This window comes from Nothobranchius furzeri, chromosome 2 (assembly GCF_043380555.1).
Source record: "Nothobranchius furzeri strain GRZ-AD chromosome 2, NfurGRZ-RIMD1, whole genome shotgun sequence".
NCBI lineage: Eukaryota > Metazoa > Chordata > Actinopteri > Cyprinodontiformes > Nothobranchiidae > Nothobranchius > Nothobranchius furzeri.
This window is the reverse complement of record NC_091742.1, coordinates 62679891-62695746: the sequence shown is the minus strand read 5'-3', so window position 1 is coordinate 62695746 and position 15856 is coordinate 62679891. Positions and strand designations below refer to the sequence as shown.

General features: G+C 41.6%; 1 protein-coding gene across 8 annotated transcripts in view; it reads right to left on the bottom strand.

Annotated features, from left to right (window-relative positions):
• The window catches only part of tns1a (tensin 1a), a 148495-nt gene that overhangs the window by 78205 nt on the left and 54434 nt on the right, over positions 1-15856 (bottom strand). The window contains exon 1 of one of the 8 annotated variants that reach the window (XM_054747633.2): positions 13605-13725. The exons of the other annotated variants lie outside the window; for them this stretch is intronic. The gene's annotated coding sequence lies outside the window, so the exon portion shown is untranslated. Of the gene's footprint in view, positions 1-13604; positions 13726-15856 lie in introns of those variants that run through there. 8 annotated transcript variants of the gene reach the window in all.

Sequence of the window (15856 nt, the reverse complement as noted above, 5' to 3'; positions counted from 1 at the left end):
ACCCTATCGTTAAGGGAGAGCCCAGCCACTCTGTAGAGAAAACTCATTTCAGCCGCTTGAATCCCGTGATCTTGTTCTTTCGGTCACTACCCAAAGCTACCTGGTAAATCGAGAGCTTCGCCTTCTGGCTCAGCTCTCTCTTCACCATGACAGACCGGTACAATGCCCACATCACTGCAGATGCAGCACTAATTATATATTTTTTAAATAAATCCTCAATCCCACCAACACGTCTTCCAGTGAGGAAGCAAAGTCTGGGGACTTTGAGTTGGCCTCTCTAATCTCTGGTGCTGAGGTCACTGAGGTGGTTAAAAAGCTCCTCTGTGGCAAAGCTCCAAGGGTGGATGAGATCCGCCCGGAGATCCTTAAGGCTCTGGATGTTGTGGGGCTGTGTTGGCTGACGCAGCTCTGCAATATTGTGTGGACATCGGGGGCAGTCCCACTGGACTGGCAGACTGTGGTGGTGGTTCCCTTATTTAAAAAGGGGGACCGCAGGGTGTGTTCCAACTACAAGGAATCACAGTCCTGAACCTTCCTGCTAAGGTCTATTCAGGGGTTCTGGAGAGGAGGATCCATCGGATTATTGAACCTCAGATTCAGGAGGACCAATGTGGTTTTTGTACTGGCCGTGGAACACTGGACCAGCTCTATACCCTTAGGGGGATCCTGGAAGGTTCGTGGGAATTTATCCAACCAGTCTACATGTGTTTTGTGGATTTGGAGAAGGCGTTGACTGCGTCCCTCGAGGGGCCCTGCGGGGGGTATTCCGGGAGTATGGGGTACTAGACCCTCTGATACGGGCTGTTAGGTCCCTGCATGACTGGTGTCAGAGCTTGGTCTGGCAGTAAGTCGAGCTAGTTTCTGGTGAGAGTTGGACTCCGCCAAGGCTGCCTTTTATCACCGATTCTGTTCATAACCTTTATGGACAGGATTTCTAGGCACAGCCAAGATGTTAAGGGAATCTGGTGGTGGTGGTTGGAGGAACCGGTGGCGCCTGTGCTCGGCAGCCTCGCCTCTGTTAGTGCGCCCCAGGGCAGCTGTGGCTACATTGTAGCTCATCACCTGCACAAGAATGTGTGTGTGAATGGATGAATGATACACTGTAGTGTGAAGCGCTTTGGAGTCCTTACTCTGAGAGGCGCTATACAAGTGCGGGTCATTTATCATCTGTTTTCAAGGCCTAAATATCAGGTCTCTGCTTTTTGCAGATGATGTGGTCCTGTTGGCTTCATTAGAACGTGATCTTCAGCTTTCGCTGGAACGGTTCGCAGCCGAGTGTGAAGCAGCTGGGATGAGAATCAGCTCCTCTAAACCTGAGACCATGGTCTTGATTGGGAAAAGGGTAGAATGCCTTCTCCGGGTCAGGGATGAGGTCCTGTCCCAAGTGGAGGAGTTTAACTATCTCACTGTCTTGTTCACAAGTGAGGGAACAATGAGATCGATAGGCGGATTGGTGTGGCATCTGCAGTGATGCGGGCATTGTAGATGCACGGGCATGTCTGTCATGGTGAAGAGAGAGCTGAATCAGAAGACGAAGCTCTCGATTTACCAGTCGATCTACGTTCCTACCCTCATCTATGGTCATGAGCTTTGGGTGGTGATCGAAAGAACAAGATTGCGGATACAGGCAGCTGAAATGAGTTTTCTCTGCAGAGTGGCTGGGCTCTTTCTTAGAGATAGGGTGAGAAGCTCGGTCATTCGGGAGGGGCTCAGAGTAGACCCACTGCTCCTCCACATCAAGAGGAGCCAGTTAAGGTGGCTCGGGCATCTGGTCAGGATGCCTCCTGGACACCTCCCTGGTGAGGTTTTCTGGGCACGTCCAACCGGGAGAAAGCCTAAAGGTAGATCCAGGACACGTGGAGGGACTACGTCCTTCACCTGGCCAGGGAACGCCTTGGGATTCCCCCGAAGGTGCTGGCCCATGTGCTGGGGAGAGGGAAGTCTGGGCCTCTTGACTTAGACTGCTGCCCCCACGACCCGACTCCGTATAAGCAGATGGATTTATCCATCCATCCATTTTAAAAAATAAACCAGGCTACCAAACATTAAAAACAATGTTTTTTGCTGTTAGGATTTTTTTGGACATGGTCTAAGTAGTCTGAAATTGATGGGGAGGGGGAAAAAATTCACACACCCCAAAAAATGTTCCTCACATTAATCTAAAAATACTAAAAAAAAAAAGTGATTTTACTTTTCAGTCAGGAAAAAAATCCTGTTCATTTACACATAAGGGGTGGGGCTTTAAACCATACTGCAGTCTGCCACTAGGGGGACATTTGTTTTGGTTATTTGTATTTTGGCAGTAAGACCTGCTTTAAGATTTTGATAGATGTTTACTTTGATCTCATCACCCCCTACTGACTCAACATATGTGCTACAGTCTTTAAAAGAATGTTTTATTTAATGTCATAGCCAGATGGTTACTTCTCCTTTAGTTTAAAGTTGACTTTTATCCATCTTAATTAATGACTGACTACATGTACAGATGACTAAACATCCATTTCATTATTTTTCTACGACTTGAACTTCGACTGTTTACAGAGCAAGAGAAAATACAGATATCTGTTCTGTAAACATTGCTCCAAACTGTTTAAAGCCTCTTCACATCCCCATGCAACAATCACCCCATGGCCTCATCCATATAAGGCTCATGTAGACGGGCGCAGAGATTAATACAGGTTTCACAGCTGGATGGAAGAACAGAAAGCTCTGGGAATCCCAGAGCTTTGGAGTCATAGCGGAGTAAAAACTGCATTTTGTCTCTGCAACTCAGTATCTGTGATTTCTGCTCAGTCTTGTCATTCTGCTTTTTAAAAAAAATCTCCTTGGAAAGATTCCAAGTGTTCTCTTTTTATGTGGGCATCACAGAGATAAAAATCCTACTGCTGACGAATCAGTGATTTGGTTCATTTCACATTGAAACTTGATAGCATCTAGAATTGTAAAAAGGACATTTGTACAATATTTTTTCCAGAAAATTAGGGCTCATGCTTAGTAGTGATGGCTTTAACATTTAACATTTTGCTAATTTTATTGACAATTACAAGACCTAGCACTGATAAAAAAAGAATGCATATCACCATTTATCTTTCATGTTGAGTATTTCACATTAAAATTGTCTCAAACTGAGAAAACATGTTTGATCTGGTCAGATCTCGAAAATAACCTTTCACAAGATCTTTTCTGAACATAAACATGACCAATGTTGGCTATCAGTTTTAGCTGTCAGTTAGCTGCAGCAGCCGTCCTGAATGGGGTTGACTCCAAAAGTTGGTCAGCTGATGATGCACATCCTGCCAAATATTTTAGAGATTTTCATTGTAGCGTCCAGAAATGGACAGGTTTTCATGTACAGTTTGACCTCTTCAGTATCTGGTCAAATGGAGACAGGAGTCTACATTTGTTGCCTTTAATCTGCCGGATGCTGCCATTCCATCAGCTGGAGTCCAGGCCTCTGCAGCTCTGAACACATGACAGCATATTATCACCAAACTGTTCCCGTTTCAAGGCTTAAGCTTTCCTTATCGCTTCTACAGGATTCATCGTGCCTCTGAACAAAGTGAACATTTTCAGCTCATATGAGGTAATTAATCATTAAAAGAAGTGAACAATGTAGTTAAATGAAATGTTTTGATTAATCTGTGCCTAAGTTAATAAGGTTGAAATAAATTTTAATATTACAATGAAACATTTTGATGTTATGATCAGTAATGTTTGGTTTAACAAGTGAATCATTATCTACACTCAGACACAATGTTCATAAGATAAAGCTAAAGTAATTTCATGCACATAGAGATGTTCTTACCCACAAATCAGAGAACCTTCTGTCTGAAAGAAGGCGTGATGTTCTATTTGTTAACACCTCTTAACATGGCACATCCCGATTGGCCAAGTAAATTATAATATGAGAATATTAAAACAGGATCACTTGCGGAGTGATTCAGCATTCTGGTAGTTGAAGCTTTCAGTAAGTTTTTGAGCAGAACTCCGGACTGGCCACCGGAGGAAACTCTCTCTAACCACCTACTCAGAAACAGCTGCTCTAGATGCAAACTAGTTCCAACCTGTTGTGCCTGGTGACATTTCTGGACTGGAGCGTTGGTGCTGCGGTTCATCTACTGAACCTCGGTGCCCAGAGGTCCTCCGACCTTCCTGACCTCCGGATTCGCGAAGAAGGTCTCCAAAAAGGGTGAGGTAGACACACAAGATTGCGTCTGATGCCGTTTTGATAAGAACCAACTTTCTAGTTTAATTCAAACCAAATTCTTTTCACACCAAGAACTCAGTTTCTTCTAGATACAAGGTTCATACAAACACACACTATTCAATCATCATACATCACATTCCATCCACGTATATTCACCCATCACAGTCGTCTTATTTAACTTGTCTTGTTTTAAATTTGTTTAGAAAATAAATTTCTTGCCTTTATAAACCTGACTCTGTCTGAATTGATACGAAGTGTGTTTGATCACTGAAAAAGCGAAGAATCCTAGAATCTTCTGATTAAACATTCAAAGACTAAGGTTGATATTCTATATATTTATATAGAATATCACAGCTTATTGGTCATAAGTAGAAGTAATATATTAAGCTTAAAAGCAACTATATTAACCCCCAATTTCTTACATCATTAACATCCATCCATTGGTTCATGAAATATTTTGGGTTGATTCTAAGAGTTAAAGCTGGGGGTATGGAGTTTAAATGTTTTAAAGTAACTTAATGCTTAAATTAGACTATATGAATCAGTTCTATGATATAAAGTAGGTAATTTTTCTGAATTTATATTTCCCTATTTAAAGTAGGCCAGTGGGAGCAGGGATGGGAGTTATAGCCATTTAAATAAAAAAATCTCCTCCTCTGCTTGATGACATCAATCTACAGACCATTGAGGCCAAAGTTTTAAACAACATATATGTGACTATCAGTTGGTATTCTAACCATGTTGGGATGACTCCCTTGCTAACACAACAGCTTTAGCTCAAAATCTTTTAAAAAAAAGCCTGACGTATGTCCATTCCTGTGTTTGCTAATGTCAATTAGATGTAGCAGCCAACTTGAATTTAAGGTGTTATGACTGAGTTTGAATCAAAGATGGTTCCCAAACAGCTAGTGTTCAGAGTTGTGAACATACGAACACTCAGCTGCAACCATTGCAGATTTCAGCTCAACAGCCATGAATTCAGAAGATATTCAACCATTTTCTGTTGCCTAAGATTAGCTTTGGTTGCTCTCTTGGATTGGGTTGGCTAAAAAAGCTGTTCAGTTGTAAAAGAACATCCAGAGTTTCATCAAATCAGTGGTTGGTGAGATTTTTTTTTTTGCTAAGACCAACAAACACACGCATACCATGGAAAAATATTAAGCTAAAAGACAGGCAATAAATCAAAAACTGCAGATTAAATCTTTGCACAGATTCCCAGGCAAACCAGGAGCTTAGTGACCAACAGACCTCAAGAGAAAGAGTCAGAGTGAGTTTAGTCTTTCAATAACATGGAGCTTATAATCCCATTGAGTCACGAGGGGTGTCTGGGAAGCCAATGACCAGGAACAAGGAGTCAATGAAGCCACCCAGGTGGGGGCTCTCTGCAGTACAAACCCAGCCAAGAGGCCCTCATTAAGGGGCAGATAGAGGTGAGTTAGAGCTGGTTGTTATTAGCTTCTAAAGGTCAAATGTCTCCAGCTTTACACCCCCTTGATCTTGTATGCTCAGTTTGTATCTTGTTAAACACTAAGTGACATTTCCAGTACATTTACTGTGTTAGTTTTGGTTTATGACTCATATTTTCAACCTCAGAGTACAGCGTTACCTTTTGGCTCTTTAGCTTGGCAGAGCTTCTGGACTTCAGCAGATTGTTTTACCCCTCCAACTTTATAATTTCTCCAATTTTCAACGTCATCCTGACTGATGGGAGAAAGCATGCGTTTGCCGCTGTGCATAGATCATCTCATTGGCTCCACTCGGTGGGCCCACCATTGGTGCAACCACACTCACATTTCCTCAAGCGCTCCTTCTGAGCCACTATCACATTCATGGCAGCTGGCCTGAAAGAGAACATTTTTCTCTTCCAAAATGGGGGCCAAATAAGGACTGGAGCTCAAACAGCTCCTCTTGGAGGGATTTATGTGTCGGCTGGCTTTCTGTTTAACTTGGAGGGCTAATAAATCTGGTCATTTTTGACGCTCCATGCTCAACGGGATAACGATGTCGCTGGAAGAAGCAAGCTGTCATTTAAATACCTTGCATTTTTGACACAATTCATATTGCCAACCACCTTTCTACCAGGTTTATGTTTTTTTTAATAATTGAAGTTTATTATTTTTATTAATGCAATGTGTGATCCCATGCAACATTGGAAAGTCTTGCAGGATCAGTTTAGTGAGTGACTCTCAGCTACTGCTACATCAAACTTTAGCTCAATATCTTTAAATTAGCCAAGAGCACCTGGCTGCAGACCTCCACTGTCAGGCTGCTTCCAGTGGAGGCTCCACTCTCAGGACAGTCAGGACGGGAAATGCACGGGATACATTACGAAATAAAACGGCAAACATACTTACGCTTGTAATTGATAGGTTTCAATATAAAATATTATGTAAAATCTACCAATTATTTCTCTATAGTTCATATGTAGTTGTCATTTAACATACTCACGGTTGTAATTTATCAAAATGAATTAACGAATGGCCGGGGTAGGTTTCAACATAAAACGCTAACATACGCTAACATACTTCCGGTCATCATATCCCGAAATAAAATCCCGAATGCTGTTTCGGTTGAATCTCTCTCCTCACAGACGCATTCATGTTTTAATATTACGTAAAATCTATCAATTATTTCTCTATAGTTCATATATAGTCGTCATTTATTTAGTAAACCTTAGTTTTGTTTGTCATTCTTGTTGTGTGTTTTCCCTTACTGTTGCACAACGTGGTCATTATGATATATTCTGTCATAATCTAAGACGTAATATTAAAAAATGAATGTGTTTCTGTGGAGAGCGATTCAACCGAAACAGCATTCTGGGTTTTATCTAGAAACATGACGACCGGAAGTACGCTAGCGTATGTTAGCGTTTTATGTTGAAACCTACCCCGGCCATTCGTTAATTCATTTTGAAAAATTACATCCGTGAGTATGTTAAATGACAACTACATACGAACTATAGAGGAATAATTGATAGATTTTACGTAATATTTTATATTGAAACCTATCAATTACAAGCGTAAGTATGTTTGCCATTTTATTTTGTAATGTATCCCGTGCATTTCCCATCCTGACCGTCCTGACAGTGGAGCCTCCACCGGAAGCAGCCTGACAGTGGAGGTCTGCAGCCAGGTGCCTCTCAAATTAGCAGCATGCTATCACTTTTTGAGTTTTCAAAGGCTCATTACTGAGGTCAAAGGTCAATGCAACAGATGAGCTTCATGAGAGATTCAATAACTTAAAATATAAAAGTGTTTTTTAAAAGTTTAGTATTGAAAACGGAACTATTTATTGTCCAATGTTAATATGACAAATACATGATAATTGATGGTGGCAGACGTGCCAAATTCCCGCCCCGTAACAGGAGGGTTGCCAGTTCCTTTTCGGTTTCTTCTACGTTTGCAGCATTAGCAAAATTAAGCTGTTATTATTAAAACCACATTTATGCCTTCATTAATTCTAAGAAGGATTACTCCCTTTTTGCAGGGCTTAGCTTTACATCTGTTGCACGGTTGCGGTTGGTCCAAAACTCGGCAGCAAAGTTATTGACTGGGAAAAGGAGCAGCAACCATATCAAACTTGTACTGGCCTCACTCTACTGGGTCCCGGATAGTTTCCCCTGTGGAATTAAAGATTCTGGTTTTTATGTTCAAAGAACTTGAAGGTAGTGAATTTGTTTGACCTTCTTGTTCCATCTCATTCTCTCAGATCAGCGGACAAGGACTGGTTAGTTGTCCCTAGAATGTGACGTGTATCCAGAAGGGACAGGGCCTTTTCCGTCTATAGGATGCTATTCCATTGCTCCGGATATTTGGGAAGCACCTGAAAACTCAAAATTTACTCATTGGCTTTTTACACATAGGGAGATCTTTTAAATATGTAATCCTTTTTTTATAGTACTTTTGATCCTTTTGTGCCCCTGAACCAGTTTGTTGTATTCTCTTGATTTTATTTTAGCAATATTTTATACAAAGTGTAAATATGTGATTTTATTTGTTGCTGTTGTGTACAACACATCATTCAACTGTCACAATGAATCATGATGTGTCAAGAATAATGCTTGGATGTGAGATATGAATCATTCTCGCCAACCACATCCCCACATTTTTAAGCCATTCTAATGTCCGACAGCTGTTGCGGCCGGCCATCTTTGATGGGGTTAAATTCAAAAGTGAACCTGCACAGTACACACATAATAATATCTGTCCAATGGTTGATGAGATATTTTGCTAAGAGGTGAATGGTTTGACACCAATGGTAAATACGTAAAGTAACACAGAGCAGCTTCTTGCTCCTCCGTCCTACTGGCTGAAAGTGGAATTAAAACTACAACCCTGCTGCAGCCTGCTGCCACTAACATGGGTCAAATAACACTAAAATAATCCATGAAGTCAAAAGATCCACACTGTTGAACAAACAATAGTATTACTTACAAGTCCAGTAGCAACAAAGCCAGGTCACAATCATTCCGTGATTTCATAGCCCTTTTCAGCTTCCTCAAGCTAGAGCAGGCCACACTGATGTTTACTCCGGTTTTATCTCTTTACTTCACTTCAAAGACATTTACTCTCTCACTTTAACTTCCAGGCTCCTTCATGATACCAACAGAAAAGAAACTTCTTCTCTTTCTTTTCCTTGTGCTTTTTATTGATGATCGGCAAACCGAAAATTTCAACTGCACAGAAAATAGCTAACAGCCATAATGCAGGTATAAGAACACCCCCTAGAACACCTACTGGCACCACAAAACTGTTAGGTGCAGTATCTGGCCAGCAGAGGGCTGCTGGGTGGTATATAATATGAAATTGGTCAAGTTTCTAACTCAATAATCACTGAGATCGATGTTAAAGCTCTAGCTTAAAGATAAAACTTATTTAGTGTTACTTTAAGTTTCAAACACACATCTTGTGTTATTAGTTGGCACATAAATTATCTGTAATACATGTATCTATGGCAGCCATCTTGAAACTTATCTTCAAAAGGCAATCAGTTGCAAAATACATCCAGCAAATACTGTTTCGAAATTTAATAAAACATCTGTCCAGTGGTTAATTGAAAATGTTTCTAACAGACATATGAACACACACAGGAGCAGGCAAAAGCGTTATCATCTACCTCTAACCAACTCATGTGAACTAGCAAACAAAGAGCAAAAATTAGGACAACCAACAAGTAATCTCGCCTTGGAACATTCACATGCTATCTAGAGCATCGAACACTCAACAGCCTTCAAGACAAAAGAGGAAAATAAAGTTGTTTTGTCTACTTTGGGAAAATCTAAATTGGGAACCACAGAGGTCTAATCTCTTCTTCACAGAGCTGCTAAACAGGATGTAAGAGGATATTACACACGTTGAAAATCTAAATAATTGGTTTTGTAAAGTGTAACACACACCCTCCACCAGCTGTTTCCAATGGCGCCCATTAGTGGATGATGGCTAGACTTCCCAAAGCACTTCATTTTGCGACATGCAAACTAAGCGACAAATTCCCAATGTCTCTGTGTAAAGAAAGGCTTTACCAAAATAACTACCACATGGCTAACACGTCATAAATAAGCATGGAAATTAGCCAACAAGCACAGTGTTCACTTCTCTTCTAAAGGGCCCAGACAAGCCAAACCACAACATACAGGCGGTTATTTGCAATGTGATTCATCACCATGGTCTGCCTTCATGTTTCAACTGCTCTGATTGCCAGCGAGCTCAATCCAACAAAAGGCACTGACATTATTTCAACTCGAAACCCCAACATGCCAGTGTTTGGTTTGGGGCCGAGAGGAGCTTCATGAAGTGGACACGCCTGGAGGCCAAAGACTATAACTCAGAGAGAAAGGAGCTATTTGAACATGGCCGAGATGCGGCGAGCGGTGAGCAGGCTCTGGCTCGGTGGCTTCTGGTTACAGTTCAAATAGCTGCGAGCTGCAGACGACAAAATGCACCAATAAACAAGGAAATGATGAAAATCAGATGTGCGATTGTGGCTCTCTTTGGACACAGGTTGGAAACCGCCAAATCCGAAATCCTGCCTTGAAATTTTATGCAAGAGTGGCATGACCGCATCGCTTAATCATAGTTAATTTGATGTTGTTTCAGTCATAGCAGAGGTTGGTTGTTTGGCTCAGACTTAGAGCCTTCGTTTACCTGATTTGCAGAACCATTTCCTTCTTTGTGGTTTAAATAAAATGCAACAAAAATACCCACAAATTTAATGCAATTAAAAAGGCTTCTGTGAATGTCAAAAATAAACGTGTTTTCATCATTACTGGATTTAGTCGGGGTGCTGATGGGTTTGTTCCGGACAGTGTTGGGCCTATCAGTTCCTGTTTCTTTAGGCATGACTGCTGCATGCTTTGTCCTCATTTGACCACTAGTAGCACAGTGAAGGGAGGGAAAATGGCTCCAAGCCAACATTAAAAGGTGCACAAATGGTCAGTTTTACATCAGAAGTCATAGCCTGCTCCCTTCTTTCACAAGCAAATCCTAAATAGTTTGTGTTCCTTTTGTTTATCTCCTGCCAGCCTGTCACTTAAGCATGTTAAATACCACCCTCCCTGGTCGCTAGTGTTTATATAACACTTCTCAGCACATAGTTTGTAGCTGACACAGCTGGAGGAGGTTTTCGGCACTCTTATTTTACCAGCAACTCTTTTTTTTTCCACTGGAGGGCCTAACTAAAGACCTGTGGGGGCAATGGCCCTCTTCATAAATCTACTGGCCCCCAAACTGTTTAGATGCCTGATATAAAAAAGACGATGAGTTTAAAAAGAGGATAAGATTCCATGACTTTATTTATGCTTTTGTTTTATATTCTGTGCACAGAAGGCTTATATGAGAAGTTGATACACCAACTCTGACATTGCATCATTAAAAAAATAAAAAGAACTGCTCATGGATAAAAGCAGCAAAAAATTCTGCTTCTTTTTCTGAAAGAGGCCAATTTCAAAATTCAAATCCACTCGTGCAATTTGTTACTCTGACTTGCAGGGAAAGCATCCATCCATTCATTATCTGAGCCCGCTTGTCCACGTAGGGTCGCTGGGGGCTGGTGCCTATCTCCAGCGGTCAATGGGCAATCAGGCGGGGTACACCCTGGACAGAGAGCCAGTCCATCACAGGGCAACACAGAGACTCACAGGACAAACAATTAGGCACACACACACACACGCACACGCACACACACACACACACACACACACACACACACACACACACACACACACCTAAGGACAATTTAGACAGACCAATCAACCTAACAGTCATGTTTTTGGACTGTGGGAGGAAGCCGGGGTACCCGGAGAGAACCCACGAATGCACAGGGAGAACATGCAAACTCCATGCAGAACGATCCCAGGCCAGGAATCGAACCCAGGACCTTCTTGCTGCATGGCAACAGCTCTAACCACTGCGCCACCGTGCAGCCCGCAGGGAAAGCACGTTGGTAAAAAAGTAAAAATAGTTAGTTTTTAAACTTTAAGCTAGACCAGTTTCATATTTGACACCACTCTGGAGCCTTCTTCTGACCAAACACCATACTTGATAGTTTTGTAGAACGGGTAGGTCTCCTCAGGGGCTAACAGCCATGAAGCAGGGTCTTTACCTGCTTCATGGCTGTTAGCTGAAATACTAGCAGTTAGCATTTTCAGTTTGCTAATCATCAAGAAGAAGAAGAAAAAGAGTCTTTGGAGGCGAAGCAAACCAGCGTGAACATCAACACGTCCTATGCTAGTATGAGGGAGGTAAAGAAGGCTACAAAATCTGATGGTGACCTGGCTTTGTTGCCACTGTACTTGTAAGTAATTATATATATTTTTTCTAACAGTGTGGATCTTTTGACTTTGTGGGCCCTAAGGAGATTTCGTGGATTTTTTACTAATAGGTGACCCATGCTAGTGTTAGCTCGTTGTTAGCGCTAGCGACAGCTGGCTGCAGCAGGGTTATTTACAACACTTGCAACCAGTAGGGCGGAGGAGAAGGAAACTGCTCTGTAAGTGATACATCTTCCATTCAGATGACAAACTTGAAATAAAGAGAACGTTTTTGATCAGATGCTGATCAGAGCTCAAGATCAACTCTCCTCTGATACGTTACAGTTCAGACAAGCAAAACTTTCCACTGATAGATTCAGTTCTGACAAGAAACGTCTACCTCCGTTATAATTGTTCACGTTCTGAAAAGCTGCACTTTCCTCTGATACCGTGTTCCAGTACAGAGGTGGTGCATTGCCATTGGATACAGTCTTCCAGCTCTAAAAAGCAGCACTTTCCTGTGATGCAGAGCTCCAGTTCTGGTAGGACCAATAACTTAGACTCAGGAGTGAACCCTCTCAGGCTTATATTAGGTTTTGGAAACAGGACAAACAGCTAAAATGCCTGCCGGTGGTGGTTGGAGGGACTGGTTGCACTTGTGTACGGCAGCCTCACCTCTGTCAGTGTGCCCCAGGACAGCTGTTGCTACGATGTAGCTCATCACCACCAGCGTGTGAAGGATTGGGCTGTAAAACGCTTTGGAATCCATGACTTAGAAAACATGATACAAAAGTGCAATACTATATTATATAAGGCATACATTTCTGCTGCAGCAGAGCCTTACTTCCCAGAAATAGATCTGCTTGGCAATTTGTTTTTGTATTCAAATAAAAAACAAGCGTATCCCTATTTCTGTTGTAACAGGAAGCCATTTAATAGACGCCAAAGTCTGAGATAACATTTAAAAGGTGCCACTGAAGGACAAGTGTGCAGTATTATGTAAGATCTTTTAATGGAATTGAAAACGCTATTCAATACAAATGGTCACAATATTTGATTTCAAACTGCATTCCTGTCTTTGTTCCCATAAAATGCTAAGTCTAATCTGGGAGCCTTCAATTGGCTCAGGTCAGAGGTGAACAATTGCCTCTCAAGGGAGGAAAATGTCTGAGAAAAAAATAGAAAGACAACATCATGAAAGAAAAGAAGGACGCTTTTCTCATACAGCTGCCATACTTTGTGTTCTTGTGATTCCAGAGCGGACTCCGGCTATGGTAAGAGAGAAAACACGTGTTTGCCTGCTGTGTTGACCAGTTGCTGTGCAGCCACAAATCACCACTCGTCGGGTCATGAAAGGCTCCCGAGCCTCAAACAGCAACCTAAATGAACTCTCCCTGTCTTGTTCCCATGAGACCAGCGTTCCCATGGACGTGGAAGAGGAGCGTACATCCAAAACATCCAAGAAAAGGCAGCTTCAGCTGGAATTTCTTCCCATGTTTCTGTGCCGCTTTTCCTATATAACATGTGAGGTGACAGACCTCCAAATTAAATTCAGAATCATTCTGACAGTTCATTTTAAACAAAGAGACCAACCTTTTAGCATGCAAACCATCAACGCTGCAAAGAGAATCTGTGGAAACCTGCTCTTACCTGCAACCGGTGCGACTTTTTCTCACACTCCTCTTGCTTTTCCTTCCTGCCTTCTTTCTGCTTCTGCCTTCACACCCCTTCTAGTAAGACAAGAAGAGGGAGTACCAAATGCAAACACTTCCCTCCTCCCCTGCCTCCCCCCCTTTTCTCACTCCAAAACAACAGCAGTGATCCCAAACGCGTGCCAGAGAGCTACTGAACCTGATTCTGCGTATGTGTGTGCACGTCTGCACAGCCTCTGGCCCGGACCAGGATGCGCTCCTTATGCTGCTGGCTCTGGTCCCTCCTATCAACTGCCAAGAAATTTTCAAACGCACTATATAAGGCCAAGAAAGTGGCTTGGGGCTCCTTAAGATTCTGGTACCCAAAATGAGAGAGCAAAAGGCATCCGGGGGGGCCGTAACTATTCACCCGCATTGCCTGGTCCATATTCCTTTTTCTCCTCCCCTCTAGATAATGTTGGTCTTACATTGTCACTGAGAAAGTTGACTTTCAATGAAACTGATAGAACATAAACCGACATAGTTTCTTTCCAACGAAATAGTGGAATTCAACAAATAAAAAAAATATTTGTTACGCTGGTGAAATTACACTCTGTATTTGACTCGTCCCTGTGGGGAGCGGTTAGCTGCACTTGTGGCTGCGCTCAGGAACGATTTGGTGGTTTAACCTCCCAATCCAACCCCTTAAAGCTGAGTGTCAAGCGGGGAGGCAATGGGTCCTATTTTTAAAGCCTTTGGTATAAGCCGACCGGGATTTGAAGCCCACACTCCCAGTCCCAGGGTGGATGCTGTACTAGGCTGCTGAGAAGGTATAAAAGAGTGATAAATTCACTTTTATATTTCAGAAGTCAAGGCTGGTTAAAGTTTCACAAATTATAGTGACTTTTTAAAATCTTAATGTAATGATAGAATGATTGAAACATTTAGAAAAAAATTTACATAAGAAAGAAGATACAAGAACAGCTGCCTTTGTTTTGACCTAATAGGAATCGGACGTCATCATTCTGCCTGGCTTGAATGATACCAAACTATGGTACTACCAACACCGTGTTTCACAAAAGATATCCAATTTAGATTTCAAAATGAGGTGCTTTTCTTTCTCGTTTACACTAAATTATTTGATTTTGGTCCCATCTGTCTACAAAATTCAATTTTTGTCATTTGTAGCAGTTTGTAGACAGGCAATGCGCTAGCTTCTGTGATTCCTAACCTTTTCAGATTTTAACCGTTTAAATGAAAAGTTTCAAAAATTGTGACTTGTTGGTTGAGTCCAATGACAGTTTAATCATTCATTTATGTTACCTAGTCAACTACTAGATTGGTTTTTAACAATTTATGAACAATTATGGATCATTTGGCACTGAAGATGACTTAATTTGATTTCTGCAGATCCCCTTAAAACTGCCCCTTTGGTGTTTCAAGGTCAATGTCAGCTTTATTTATAGAGCACTGTTGCTCATACAACCCAAAGTATTGTACTTGACATAAGAAAATATATTATTATTATTTTAAGAAATTAAAAAGGTTTCTAACTATGCATACAATTAAATAAAAACTGCCAAGGCCACCTCAATGTCTTTTCGAGAAAATATGTACAGAACAATATTCCCCCAGCCAACCTCAGGGTTTTGGTGAACTCTGCTCTCGACCTCCAGATGACGGCGGAGGTAAATTGGGCCATCAGTCATCATCCAGCACTCGGTTATTAGACCGTTCATACCATTTGTCTGCCAACACTATGTCTCTACTACTGTGCTGCCATCTATACTACTGAAGGGTGTTGCTATGGAAACTTGCTGTGATATTTCTTTGATGTCACATACTTGCACCGCAGAAACAGAGTTTCTTCTGTGTTGAGCCCGTCATTTTCTCTTGCACTCTCTCTCTCTTACCTTTTTCCACTTTCATGCTTGAATGGGTACTTTCTTTTTTCGTGCCAACATTCCTGAATACTCCTCATCCGCTGTGCATATCTTATTGTGTTTTCGGTCTTACTTTCTTCCTTTTGGAAGATAAATCTGATCAAAATAAAGACTGTAGAAGGAACACAGAAGGAACACCTACCAAAATAAGTTACAAAAGCCCAGCAGAAACCAAATTTGAACCAAGGGTGCTGAGGTCAGCTGATGCAGTGAATGTTAAATCCGTGAATGGTGTTTTTAAGATGTATCTAATAAATCTCCAAATCTCTGACTTATTACATGTCCAAATAAACTGTTTTATATTTAGCTTTTACTGGATGAATTGCTC